Raw genomic sequence first — 15,200 nt, 5'->3', positions numbered from 1 at the left:
TGTTCATTTTCATTGACGTTCACATATAGGTAGGCTATATAGGTAGGTATATGGCTTTTACACAGAATAACTACCCATTTCCAAATGTGTAAGCTCCAGTTTTGGAGGAATTAATTGTGTTTTCCAGAGAATGAATGATGCATGTATGAATGTAGGCTAATATCTTAACTTTATTATACCCAACTGCAATGACTGCAGACCTCTTACTTAAGTATATAAACATGCAATGACACATAGTGTTGAAATGCTTTCGGCAGCAGACTGTCAAATTGCTCCCTGTTGAGCCGAAAGTACCCCTGGAACCGGTCACAGTGAATGCGGAGCTCCTTCACTATGGGGTGCCGAATGTACAATTTTTTAGCTGATAAATTTTCAACATTTAGCCCACTTTCCTCACATTTAGCGCATTTTCCTCACAGAAATTATAATATATATATATATATATATATATATATATATATATATATATATATATATATTATATCTAAATGTTAAATGTTAAATCTAAATGTTACATCTAAATCTAAATGTTATATCTAAATCTAAATGTTAAATCTAAATCTAAATGTTAAATATATATCTAAATGTTAAATATTAAATCTAAATGTTATATCTAAATCTAAATGTTAAATTTATATCTAAATGTTAAATCTAAATATTATATCTAAATCTAAATCTTAAATATATATCTAAATATTATATCTACATCTAAATCTTAAATATATATCTAAATATTATATCTACATCTAAATCTTAAATATATATCTAAATGTTAAATGTTAAATCTAAATGTTATATCTAAATGTGTCGCCAAGTGTAAAGCTAAATATTTAGAAAATATTCAAATCTCCAAGGAAACCTCGCCCACTGCAGTGGCTTCAAATCACGCTGCACCGCAATTTTCAGTCAACACCTGTTGGTACAGTAAATACTGACTACAGTGGAGCTGTTCGACTAATGTTACTGGATTAAAACACATTTCGGTCAGTATTTTGTATTATTGACTTATATCACAGAAATGTCTTAATATTTGTGTGTACTATAATGCCGTTGGTGTGTTTAACGTTAGTTTGACTCATCCTTCACAAGCAATCTAGCTCACACACTGCAGCCGACATGTCATCTGAACAGGCCTCGCAGCACTGTAACTAGCTAAGTTAGCTAGGTCTCGCAATGCGAGACTGAACAGCAGTAGGCCTGTCACACTAGAGCCACATGTAAGTAGTTTTCAATACTTTGGTTACATTACCGTTTTTTATTAACCTGAATTATGTTGCTATATTAGCTTGCGAAGGAGCTGTCCGTTGCTAACGCTAATTTATCTCAAAAAGCAGAAATGTTAGCTAACTACTGCCAAGATATGATTTCACTAGAGACCAGAGAGGTGTTTTAAGACTCGTCAAGTGTTGTCATGTGTTTACACTGTCTTACAATGAAACCATATCTTGGCAGTAACATTAGTTAGCTACTGCTTTTTGACATAAATTAGCTAGCTAATATTAGCGTTAGCAACGGATAGCTACTTTGCAAGCCAATAAAATATAGCCTTGGCAAACAGAATTAAGGTTAATAAAACACGATAACTAGCTTTGTAACCAGTATTACAAACTTCTTACAAGTGGCTGGATTGTGACATTTTAGTTGTGTTCGGATGAATATGTTGGATGCATAGCTGGACTTTATCCATGCTGGGCTAATGTTAGATTGCTTGGGAATGATGACGTCGCACACGGAGATATGTAATTCAAACAATGGTATTGTGATTAACACAACTATTAAGGCATGTCTGTAATATACCGGTCGGTCAATAATATAAAATACTGGAGATCAGTGCTTTCCAACCCTTCTGGTCTGAGGTTCCCCCACAGCCCTGTCATATAAACTCACATACCCCGCCCTATCAATTCCCAATGTGTTCACACTATTTATCATATTAAAGTGAATATTCTGACATTTTCATGCAATTGAACTGTAAACATTTAGGTTGGTTTGGTCAGAAATTCTACTAACTAGACCTTTTACTTGAAGTGTGATTAATGTTTCGAAAGTCATCCATTACTTTTAGCTAATCATTTCAACTGTTAGCTAAGTCAGTAGGCCACTTTTAACTATTTTTTTCTACCATTGATTACTTCGCTATATGTTTTAACATATGTGTTGAGCTGTTTTAGCTGATATATTGTTTTAAATCAATCATAATTCAATTATTATTTTGATTAGTTAAGCTGCTCCACAATCTTTCCAAGTACCCACTGGCTACAGCAGAGATATCCCTTGTTGGGGCATCACTGGGTGCAGCGCAATTTGAAGCCACTGCAGTGGGCGTGGTTTCCTTGGAGATTTGAATATTTTCTAAATATTTAGCTTTACACTTGGCGACATATTTAGATATAACATTTAGATTTAACATTTAGATATATCCTTCAAAAATCCTATGAAAAATCGAGGAAGGGATGAAGTGACCCTGCCCGGAGGAAGCCTGGGGCCCCCGTCTGGAGCCAGGCCCAGATGGAGGGCTCGTCAGCGAGCGTCTGGTGGCCAGGTTTGCCACGGAGCCCGGTCGGGCACAGCCCGAAAATGCTACGTGGCGGACATCCCTCCATCCCATGGGCCCACCACCTGTGGGAGGAACCGCTGGGGTCGGGTGCGCTGCCACATGGGTGGCAGTGAAGGTCAGGGGCCTCGACGGACCAGACCCGGGCAGCAGAGGCTGGCTCTGGGGACGTGGAATGTCACCTCTCTGTGGGGGAAGGAGCCGGAACTTGTGCGGGAGGTGGAGCGCTACCGGTTAGATCTGGTGGGGCTTACCTCTACGCACAGTCTTGGTTCTGGAACCATACTCCTGGATAGGGGTTGGACTCTTTTCTTCTCCGGAGTTGCCCAGGGTGTGAGGCGCCGGGCGGGTGTGGGGATACTCACAAGCCCCCGGGCTGAGCGCCGCTACGTTGGAGTTTAACCCGGTGGACGAGAGGGTCGCCTCCCCTACGCCTGCGGGTTGTGGGGGGAAAAACTCTGACTGTTGTTTGTGCATATGCACCAAACAAGAGTTCAGAGTATTCGGCCTTCTTGGAGACCTTGAGTGGAGTCCTGCATGGGGCTCCAGTCGGGGACTCCATAGTTCTGCTGGGGGGACTTCAACGCGCACGTGGGTAATGATGGAGACACATGGAGAGGCGTGATTGGGAGGAACGGCCTCCCTGATCTAAACCAGAGTGGTTGTTTGTTGTTGGACTTCTGTGCTAGTCATGGATTGTCTATAACGAACACCATGTTCGAACATAGGGATGCTCATAAGTGTACTTGGTACCAGAGCACCCTAGGCCAAAGGTCAATGATCGATTTTATAATCGCTTTCATCTGATCTGAGGCCATATGTTTTGGACACTCGGGTGAAGAGAGGGGCGGAGCTGTCAACCGATCACCATCTGGTGGTGAGTTGGGTCAGGGGGTGGGGGAAGACTCTGGACAGACCTGGTAAGCCCAAACGGGTAGTGCGGGTAAATTGGGAACGTCTGGAGGAGGCCCCTGTCCGACAGACTTTCAACTCACACCTCCGGGCGGAGCTTTTCGTGCATCCCTGTGGAGGCTGGGGGGCATTGAACCCGAGTGGACAATGTTCAAAGTTTCCATTGCTGAAGCTGCGGTGAGGAGCTGTGGTCTTAGGGTCTTAGGTGCCTCAAGGGGCGGTAACCCACGAACACCGTGGTGGACACCGGTGGTCAGGGAAGCCGTCCGATTGAAGAAGGAGTCTTTCCGGGATATGTTATCTTAGACGACTCCGGAGGCAGTTGCAAGGTACCGAAGGGCCCGAAGGGCTGCAGCCTCTGCCGTGAAAGAGGCAAAGCAGCGTGTGTGAGAGAAGTTCGGAGAAGACATGGAGAAGGACTTTCGGTCGGCACCAAGGTACTTCTGGAAAACCGTTCGCCACCTCAGGAGGGGGAAGCGGGGAACCATCCAAGCTGTGTACAGTAAGGATGGGACGCTGTTGACCTCAACTGAGGAGGTAATAGGGCGGTGGAAGGAGCACTTTGAGGAACTCCTAAATCCGACTAATACGCCCTCTATGGTAGAGGCAGAGCTGGAGGATGAGGGGGGGATTGGCATCAATTTCCCTGGTGGAGGTTGCTGAGGTAGTTAAACAACTCCACAGTGGCAAAGCCCCAGGAATTGATGAGATCCGTCCAGAAATGCTTAAAGCTCTGGGTGTGGAGGGGTTGTCTTGGTTGACACGCCTCTTCAACATTGCGTGGAAGTCTGGGACGGTGCCTAAGGAGTGGCAGACCGGGGTGGTGGTTCCCCTTTTTAAAAAAGGGGGGACCAGAGGGTGTGTGCCAATTACAGGGGTATCACACTTCTCAGCCTCCCCGGGTAAAGTCTACTCCAAGGTGCTGGAAAGGAGGGTTCGGTCGATAGTCGAATCTCAGGTTGAAGAGGAACAATGCGGATTCCGTCCCTGGTCGTGGAACAACGGACCAGATCTTTACTCTCGCAAGGATCCTGGAGGGAGCCTGGGAGTATGCCCAACCAGTCTACATGTGTTTTGTGGATCTGGAGAAGGCGTATGACCGGGTGCCCCGGGAGATACTGTGGGAGGTGCTGCGGGAGTACGGGGTGAGGGGGTCCCTTCTCAGGGCCATCCACCTCTGTACGACCAAAGCGAGAGCTGTGTCCGGGTTCTCGGCAGTAAGTCGGACTCGCTTTCAGGTGAGAGTTGGCCTCCGCCAGGGCTGCGCTTTGTCACCAATCCTGTTTGTAGTATTTATGGACAGGATATCGAGGCGTAGTCGGGGTGGAGAGGGGTTGCAGTTCGGTGGGCTGGGGATCTCATCGCTGCTTTTTTGCAGATGATGTGGTCCTGATGGCATCATCGGCCTGTGACCTTCAGCACTCACTGGATCGGTTCGCAGCCGAGTGTGAAGCGGCTGGGATGAGGATCAGCACCTCTAAATCGGAGGCCATGGTTCTCAGCAGGAAACCGATGGAGTGCCTTCTCCAGGTAGGGAATGAGTCCTTACCCCAAGTGAAGGAGTTCAAGTACCTTGGGGTCTTGTTCGCGAGTGAGGGGACAATGGAGCGGGAGATTGGTCGGAGAATCGGCACAGCAGGTGCGGTATTACATTCAATTTATCGCACCGTTAGACGAAAAGAGAGCTGAGCCAGAAGGCAAAGCTCTCAATCTACCGGTCAGTTTTTGTTCCTACCCTCACCTATGGTCATGAAGGCTGGGTCATGACCGAAAGAACAAGATCCAGGGTACAAGCGGCCGAAATGGGTTTCCTCAGGAGGGTAGCTGGCGTCTCCCTTAAAGATAGGGTGAGAAGCTCAGTTATCCGTGAGGAGCTCGGAATAGAGCCGCTGCTCCTTTGTGTCGAAAGGAGCCAGTTGAGGTGGTTCGGGCATCTGGTAAGGATGCCCCCTGGGCGCCTCCCTAGGGAGGTGTTCCAGGCACGTCCAGCTGGGAGGAGGCCTCGGGGGAGACCCAGGACTAGGTGGAGGGATTATATCTCTAACCTGGCCTGGGAACGCCTCGGGATCCCCCAGTCGGAGCTGGTTAATGTGGCCCGGGAAAGGGAAGTTTGGGGTCCCCTGCTGGAGCTGCTACCCCCGCAACCCGACCCCGGATAAGCGGATGAAGATGGATATATGGATGGATGGATTTAGATATATATTTAAGATGTAGATTTAGATATAATATTTAGATATAAATTTAACATTTAGATTTAACATTTATTTATATATATATATATAATTTCTCTGGACCTGAGGGTCTCGTGCACCCACACCCTTCTTTCTGCTGCCTTCCTCCGTCTTCTCCTCACAACCAGGGCAAGTGCCAAGGCTTTCTTTTGTTTCAAAGACAGAAACATCGTCTCCACCAAATCACTACTGTGTATCCACAATGTCGCATGTACTGCACATTGACATATACAGTATAATGAACCAACAGATCCCGTTGCTCTGGACGGAGACCAGTGAAGGCCATTAGAAGCACTTTTCCGGTGATGGCTGAGCGTTACTGAGCAGCCTCCAACTGAGAGAGACGACGTAAATGTGACGTGAGCGACGTGTCTGAAAGTTGTAAGTCTTCTGGTAGCTGTGCCAAGAGAAATCTCAATCATTCCGAATATTGCAGAGACGGAGAGCGTAGGTATATGTAATGAGATAACATAGACACAAGCTAATTATTGCTAACTAAAATGCTAGTTAACATTAGTAATTACACTTAAACAGCTAATGTGAGGCGAAACTGCCTGCGCGCTTGACCTGTACTATACGGTAATTCCTCTACTATGCGACAGTAAGTCGCGTGGTTATGACACAATCGTTAGCCTATTTTTACAAAAACATCTGCTACGGAGCCATAACGTGAGGTACAAGGTAATGGAGCCTTTTATACATTGTCGTGTTTCTTTAGAAATAAACAATGGACAAATAGAGTCTTTAAACGTTTCAGATGTAAAGTTATTCGCTGTCAAAGTGACGTCAAAATGAATGGCAGTCAATGGAATGCTAACGGGAGGTGATGGCTTATTAGCATCAAAATGGCGCCATAGGAGGTTCGCGGTCCGAGGAGAAGCTTACCCCCAAAGAATTTCTAATAAGGGAAGAAGTTCCACTCTCTCGTTACTTCCGGCTTCTGAACTGGTTGCAGTTCCACCAGAGTTCCATATAGGGGGCGCTCACAGGCCAGTGCAGAATGAATGGGACTCTATGGAGCTATACCCCTCAAAATCCACTTTTCTCAGGATATTTTTTGTCTAGTAATTTGAATGTTGCATTTGAAAGGGGAGGCTAAGAAAATACACACTGCTGGGTGTTAGATCTTTTTAAAATGTCAATGACGTCATACACCTATACGGCCAGAGATACTGCTTTACGGCAAGCTCTGAGTCGCTTCCTTTGTTCTCTCGAAGCATCGACAACACAGCTGACAGGTTAGGCTCTCCCTGTTAATACACGTGCTAGAAAGAGGTTTGCTAATGTTTTAAAGACCACGCCAAAATATTCACTCTGACATTCTGGTTCCGCTTCGGATGCCGTCAAGCGGGATCTCCGGTCGTAATCAGTCCTTCACTGACCAATCAGCATTCATTAGCAGAATGCTGGCGTGTTATGGGCAACAACAACTCAACCTGTAAGAAATCGAAAAGACACAAGTACTCGTTCATTCAACTTTTGACCTATAATCCATGTTGAACTTGCAAAAACTACAATCAAATCTGAGATTTCTCAACGACAATCAGGCGAAAGAGACAAATTTAGCCGTCTAGCGCCATAGAGTCCCATTCATTTTGCACTGGACCGCGATCACCCCCAGTGGAACTCTGGTGGAACTGCAACCAAATTTGGTACAATGGGGCTGAATAGGGAGTGGAACGGATTTCCGTAGACAGGCTTTGTTAACCCCTTGGTACTGCACGTCTGATGTAAACACCGGACGCAGACGTGACGTGCATTCAAATATTGGCGCATGTATGACGTAAATTTGCGCTGAGCCCGGCGGCAAGTACAACAAATATAGTTGGGAATAGGACAACCTAGCGGCGAGCGCAGCGCATGCCGCGTACAATGTGAAACGGAAATACATCCTATTCTTTGGATGTACATGGTTCTCTTCTATATACAGTCTATACACGGGTTTCCTGTTTACAAACATTACAGGGTGCGTGCGCATACCAGGGGCAGAAAGCCAGATTGGTGAGCTGGTCTGCTACTGCAACAACCTTAAGTATTGAAGCTTTCCTTATTGTTTGTATAGAACTGCTGACTCAAAACGTGATTTTAGTTGGATCTGTTTGTCTGTCATTAATTTTGAGGTGTTACTGTGATATATATGTATGACTATAATTGTCATTTTAGGCATATAATAGCCAATGTTAGCAGCAGGGTTAGCTACCCCTGAGTGTACCCCTATGGTTGGTTTTATGCCTTAAACCAATGGCCAGGATTTCCGGGAAAAGGTACGATATGTTGTTAAGAAAAACTAAAAAGACATGATCTTTTGATTCTTGAGGACGAAGGAGAGGCTTGGGTCCAATTGAAAGAATTAACAAAAGGTTTTTGTTAAAAAAAATGATGAAAATGTTACACTGCAGCTGACAGCGGACTGAAATGACATGCTTCCTCTTCAGGAATTACATCAAAACAGTCTTGTGACATGACAAAACAATACAACACTAAAACACTGCCAGCAGTGGACTGCAAAAACATGCCTCCCCTTCAGTAGTCATATTCAAACAGTCATAAAGCTATCACCCCCCATAAATCATGGACTAACTAGCCAGTCTCCTGTACATTCACACAGATTTGTATCACAGAAATGGTAGCCTCGCATTGCCAGACCTTCCTTCAAAGCGCTGCGGAGGAGGGTCTGGCTAGTCCACACAGCATAGAGCTCAACAGTGACCGCCCACTTTTTTCGGCTCTGTCTCCGGAAGTGTTTTTTTCCCATTCAACTGTTTCATTGACGTTTCGAAAATTGCTTATATAGAGAGTTTTAAGTCTGGAACCAAGCCAACCAGCTACAAGATGAATAGTGAACATAACACATTTGATTCGGCGCAAAAAAAACATTTTGAAAACGGCAAAAAAAAGGCAAAGGTACAAGACCGAGTACAGAAACTATCATAGACTTCAATGGTAGAAGCTTGCTCTAGCCGTTTGCGGTTTCACGGTACGGTAAACGTTTCTATGGTAACAGCGAGTTGCTGTTACGTTTAGGATTGTGGGTAGTGTAGTTTTTCTCCATTAAATCGCGGATAAAACATGTTTTTTTTAAAACAAGGTTGATTACATACAGACTTCTAGCTTCAACAGGAGCAGAAACCTTCGTTTCACAACCACGTAGCTCGTGGTCAGTCTACCTCGGATGGTTTAGACATTATGACTGATATTCTAAATCATTATGGAGAAAATCAATGGGATTTTTACTTCCGGAGTCGGCTGTGGGCGGGACTGTTGAGGTCTATTTCGGGATGGGAGATAAACGCTGATGCAGTTTTAAATGTTTTATGATTTCAGAAAGGAGGAGGTTAACCAATATTTTATATTAATCCTAATTTTTGTTGTCAAATTTCAAATCCATAAATGCAGCTTTCGAAATTAGAAGATTAAAAAGATTCAGCCTATAGGCTAATAAAATATTGGTTAACCTCCTCTTATCTAAATTTTAGATATCAGATCCGCTTCTAATGGGAGGCATGAAAACCTTTTTTATTGTAGCCTACTCTTCTGTGGTCTCATGTTATAATTGTAAAAGAGTATTCATTTTAGTATTATGTGGGTGGCTTCATTGTTGAGCTATGTGTTTTTGCATTTATACATGTTACGCTTGTCCTTTTTTCTTACTGTTATGAACTTGCAAATAAAGCATTAATTAAAAAAAAAAAGTAAAGTCATTGCAGGTTTCATCAAATAAACAACAAACATTAACATCTTGGAGACAACATTAACATCCACAAATCTGCCAACTATAGGCTATGTAGGCTATGGCTATCGTTAATTTTAGAGATGGCCTGATACCATTTCTTGCTTCCTAATACCGATTCCAATACCTGAACTTGTGTATCGGCCGATACAGCGTACCGATCCGATACCATTGTTTTAGGCATTATCGGAGCCGATACCGATACTGGTATCGGTATCGGCTCCGATAATGCCTAATACCGGTACCGATAATGCCGATACCGATACCGGAACATCTCTAGTTAATTTGAGTTTAAACAGCGTTCAATTAATTGCATCATGCTCACTAACTTAACCGTGACTTCATTTAGAAAATAATTAACGATTTCGTATTCTGAACATCTGAATTATCGTTGGACACGCCCAGGCATGAGACAGGAGACATGAGACAGGAGGTCTCCAGGCTGCAGCCATACACTCTTGGGTTTATTGGAGAATAAGCCATTGTTGTGCCATAAAGAATAAACAGGCATGCCCTTTGGAACAGTTTAATTCCTTTGCAACAGGTTTTATATTACCACAGGCTAAGCCTCACCCTCTGCTAACCTGTTTGTTTATTAAACAGTAAAGAAACACAAGTTGAAAATGAGTAAGCAGAAAATAAGAGTTATGTTGTAAATTGGTGCTGACAGTAGAGGCTTGACTTTCAGTTACAGTATGGGGCCATTATTGCAGTTAGAGCTAGTTCCACATGTGCATGTAAGTGTATCTGGAAAATGATGTGCAGTAGGCTATGTGTGTAGGCCTATATTCATAGCCTACATTTTGAAAATCAACATGAGACTGCTCTAATATTGTCTGAGTGTTATTCTGAGCTGCTATGAGCCTGAAGTGAAATGAGTCTGCGTAAACAGGAGTTTTTTTTTTAAACATAGCCTTAATTAGAGATTTTCTAGGGATTTAATTTTGAAAACCTACATACATCATTTAACCATTTCATTTAAAGGTCCCATGGCATGAAAATTTCACTTTCTGAGGTTTTTTAACATTAATATGAGTTCCCCCAGCCTGCCTATGGTCCGCCAGTGGCTAGAAATGGCGATGGGTGTAAACCAACGGGATAAGCTTCTTCTCGGAACACATAGCTCCTATGGCGCCATTTTGATGCTAACAAGCCATCACCTCCCGTTAGCATTCCATTGACTGCCATTCATTTTGGTGCCACTTTGACAGCGAATAACTTTACATCTGAAGCGTTTAAAGACTCTATTTGTCCATTGTTTATTTCTAAAGAAACACGACAATGTATAAAGGCCTCCATTACCTTGTACCTCATGTTATGGCTCCGTAGCAGACGTTTTTGTAAAAATAGGCCAACGATTGTGTCATAACCACGCGACTTACTGTCGCATAGTAGAGGAATTACCGTATAGTACAGGAGAAGCGCGCAGGCAGTTTCGCCTCACATTAGCTGTTTAAGTGTAATTACTAATGTTAACTAGCATTTATTTAGCAATAATTAGCCTGTGTCCATGTTATCTCATTACATATACCTACGCTCTCCGTCTCTGCAACATTCGGAATGATTGAGATTTCTCTTGGCACAGCTACCAGAAGACTTAGAACTTTCAGACACATTGCTCACGGCACATTTACGTCTTCTCTTGATTGTGTCATAAATAGAGATTTTCCGATACTGATACCAGTATCGGTATCGGCTCCGATAATGCCTAAAACAATGGTATCGGTATCGGGAAGTACTGGATTTCATGCACCGATCCGATACCACGTAATAAAGCCATAAAGGAAATCTACGTTAAAGTAGTTTATTTATGTTGTTCTTCCGTTATAACTGACTGTCAAACTGCAGAATAAAAGAAAGTTCTGTGGCATTCATGTTTCACAAAGAGTTTAACCTGAGCCAGACCGACAACAAAGATAGAAATCATATCACATCCATACAGGGATAGTATACAGTTCTTAAAACATAATAAAATATATGACACACTGGTATCGGATCGGTACTCTGTATCGGCCGGTACGCAAGTTCAGGTATCGGAATCGGTATTGGGAAGCAAAAAATGGTATCGGGCCATCTCTAGTCATAACCACAAGACTTACTGTCGTACAGTAGAGAAATTACTGTACAGTACAGGAGAAGCTCGCAGGCAGTTTTGACTTACATTAGCTGTTTAAGTTTAATCACTAATGTTAACTAGCATTTTAGTTAGCAATAATTAGCCTGTGTCCATGTTATCTCCTTACATATACCTACACTCTCCTTCTCTGCAAGATTCGGAATGATTGAGATTTCTCTTGGCACAGCTACCAGAAGACTTACAACTTTCAGACATGTTGCTCACGTCATATTTACATCGTCTCTCTCAGTTGGAGGCTGCACAGTAACGCTCAGCCATCACCGGAAAAGTGCTTCTAATATCCTTCACTGGTCTCCGTCCAGAGCAACGGGATCTGTTGGTCCATTTTATATATGCCAATGGTGTAAACCGAGCCCTGGGTATCCTGCTCTGCCTTTGAGAAAATGAAAACTCAGATGGGCCAATCTGGAATCTTCCCTTTATGACGTCATAAGGGGAAAGGTTACCTCCCCTTTCTCTGCTTTGCCCACCCAGAAAATTTGGCCCGCCCATGAGAAAGAGAGAGACATCATGGCTTGCAAACAAGCAAAGCATGGCAGTTGGTCAAGGCCACACCCCAAGTTTAGGGTCAAGTTTCCACCCTAATGGACCAAACTGTTCCCCCTTTCTACCAGCAGGTGGAAGTATTTAAATGACTGACTGTATTGTGTCTTTGGTAACTGTTTTAAATCAAGATTAATGATAAAGATGTATTTATTGTTGTTCATTTCATTTGGATTTTGATTTTATTTGCAACCTAGTCGTCATCATCATCATCATCATTCACCCCCAGCCCAGAGTTAAACCTGCATGCCCTTCTGTTTTAACCTGATTCTAACACTGCTATCAGCTTCTTAGCAGCTCAGACAACAAACTCACATCAGAAATGTCATAATGTAGGCCATCTGACCAAAAGAATGATTTACCAGTGTGCTATATACTGTGTGAATCTTTCTTCTCTATACACATTCCAGTGTGTATAACATACAACACTCCCATTGTGTCATGCAAGTGAAGAGAATCCATACAAGTAAACTTAAACATGTATTCAACATATATAGCACATACATGCTTTCAAAGGCATTGCATGTACAATCTATGGCTGCAGAACATTTACTGTGAAGCCCTAAGGTAAGTTCATTTTACAAGGTCCTCAAAAGAAAGTCCAAAAACATAATTACATTACTAAAAACAGGCTGTCAACGCTGAGTACATCAGCAATAACTGCAACAAAACGTTTCCAGTAACTTTTGAACCGTCCTGCTTATTGACTTGGACGAATCTTTGCCCATTCCTCTGTACAGAACAGCTTCAACTCTTGGATGTTGGTGGGTTTCCTCACATGAGCTGCTTGCTTCCTCATCCTTCCACAACATTTCAGTCATTTTAAGGTCAGAACTTTTGACTTGGCCTTTCCAAAAAATTCACTTTATTCTTCTTTAAGGTAGGTGGGTAGATTTATTTTGTCACAATATAACAGGTTATATAGTATAAAGTATAAATTGAGTTTGTAACTCCCTTCTGCTACATAGCAGACAATATACATTAATATAGAAGCAATTATAAAAAATGGTAAACAGAAATAAACTATAATCAGTGGAGCAGTGCTGAGGATGAACTAGAGTTTAAGAGTCTGATAGCTTGGGGGGAAAAGCTGCTCTTCAGTCTGGTGGTGCGGCAGCAGAAACTTCTATATCTCTTCCCAGAAGCCTGTTCACCCTGCTGCCTTCTGGGAAGAGATAAAGAAGTTTCTGCTGCCGCACCACCAAATGAAATGAACAACAATAAATACATCTGTATCAGTAATCTTGATTTAAAACAATTACCAAAGACACAATACAGTCAGTCATTTAAATACTGCCACCTGCTGGTAGAAAGGTGGAACAGTTTGGTCCATTAGGGTGGAAACCACATTAAATATTAATTTAATTATATAATATAGTGCTAACAGTAACAACTCTGCACACACAATAAGTTCTTAGGTTAACTATTACCAACTGTATTAAACCAAACAATGCGCTCATTAAACGTGACTGGTGATGTGTACGTGGATAGGCACGATATTAAATCACTGTAGTATTGGCAATAACCTCATACAGGTAATGTTAATACTAAATACATCCATCAACAATTGTCTGTTTATTTTCACCTGCTTTGCTCCAAATCAATTTGCATGCATGAGTTCATCTCTACAGTGTGCCCTGGCTTTTAAAAGGCAACACAATTTAATTAAAATTTAAACCCAGACAATATTTTGTGTATATAAATGATATGGTGTTACACTTTCTTCCCCTTTTTAGCATTATATTTAGCTGCAATCACACAGTGATATCAGTAGTAGGCTATCAGCATATCTTGAAAAAGTTATTAAATCAATCAAAATACTGCTGAAGAAGCTACCATTAAACAATACAAAATACCCCTAATATAAAAGAAAATAAAGAAGAAATGAAAAAAAGAAAATATTTACCAATGATGTAGGCCTATCATCCTACACCATGGCATGTGAAAAGATACCAACCACAAATGTGACACTTTTATTTCTCTTTTTGTATTTATATAATTTAACTGAATCATGAAGGCTACATCTTTGCATTGTGTTTTGCGTTTTAAAAATATAGTGTAAGTCCTTACAGGGGCGATAGAGCAACATTATAAACTAATAATACAGTTATAGGTTATTCATGTAGTTCTCCCCATGATTTGTATGTGCGAGACCGGAAGATGTCTGTGGTGTCTTGAAAATAATATGGGATTGGCCAAAAGTTTGGCATGACACAGAAATAAAATTGAACTAACTAACTAATTTTAATCTACAACGTAACGTTATAAATAAATGTAGTGGAGTAAAATGTACAATACAGTTGTGCTCATAAGTTTATGAACCCATGCGATGACTAAAAAGAGGAATAAAAAAAATCATCTTTTGGAAATTAATCTTGATGCCTTAATTAAAAAAAAATTGAAAAAATCCAATCTTTAAGGACACCAATTCTCTTTGTGAATGAATAATGTATCGTAAATAAAGAAATGTTCTTCCTTAAAAGACAGGGGGCATAAGTAGCCTAAGTACACCGCTATGTTAAATTCCCATAGAGGCAGGCAGATTTTTATTTTTAAAGGCCAGTTATTTTATGGATCCAGGATACATCCTGATAAAGGAATTAAAATAGCCCCACATCATCACATACCCTTCACCATATCTAGAGATTGGCATGGGGTACTTTCCATAAAATAACATGAAATAACTGGCCTTTAAAAATAAACATCTGCCTGCCTCTATGGGAATTTAACATAGGGGTGTACTTACTTATGCCCCCTGTCTTTTAATGAAGAACATTTATTTATTTATTTTTAATTAAGATCAATTTCCAAAAGATGATATTTTTATTCCTCTTTTTAGTCAACTTAACATGGGTTTATAAACTTATGAGCACCACTGTATTTCCCTCTTACATGTAGTTGTAGCCTACCTCAACATTCTAAAGTAACTAATTACATTTACCCAAGTAGGCCTACTTGGGTAAATGTAATTAGTTACTTTCCAACACTGCTACTAGGCTATAACTCAATGAGAGCTTGTAAAATCAGTCAGGATATTTTTTTCCACATGGAGAGAGCGAGAGAGAGAGAGAGAGAGAGAGAGAGAGAGAGAGA

This window comes from Sander vitreus, chromosome 8 (assembly GCF_031162955.1).
Source record: "Sander vitreus isolate 19-12246 chromosome 8, sanVit1, whole genome shotgun sequence".
Classification (NCBI taxonomy): domain Eukaryota; kingdom Metazoa; phylum Chordata; class Actinopteri; order Perciformes; family Percidae; genus Sander; species Sander vitreus.
Note: the sequence above shows the minus strand (reverse complement) of the source record.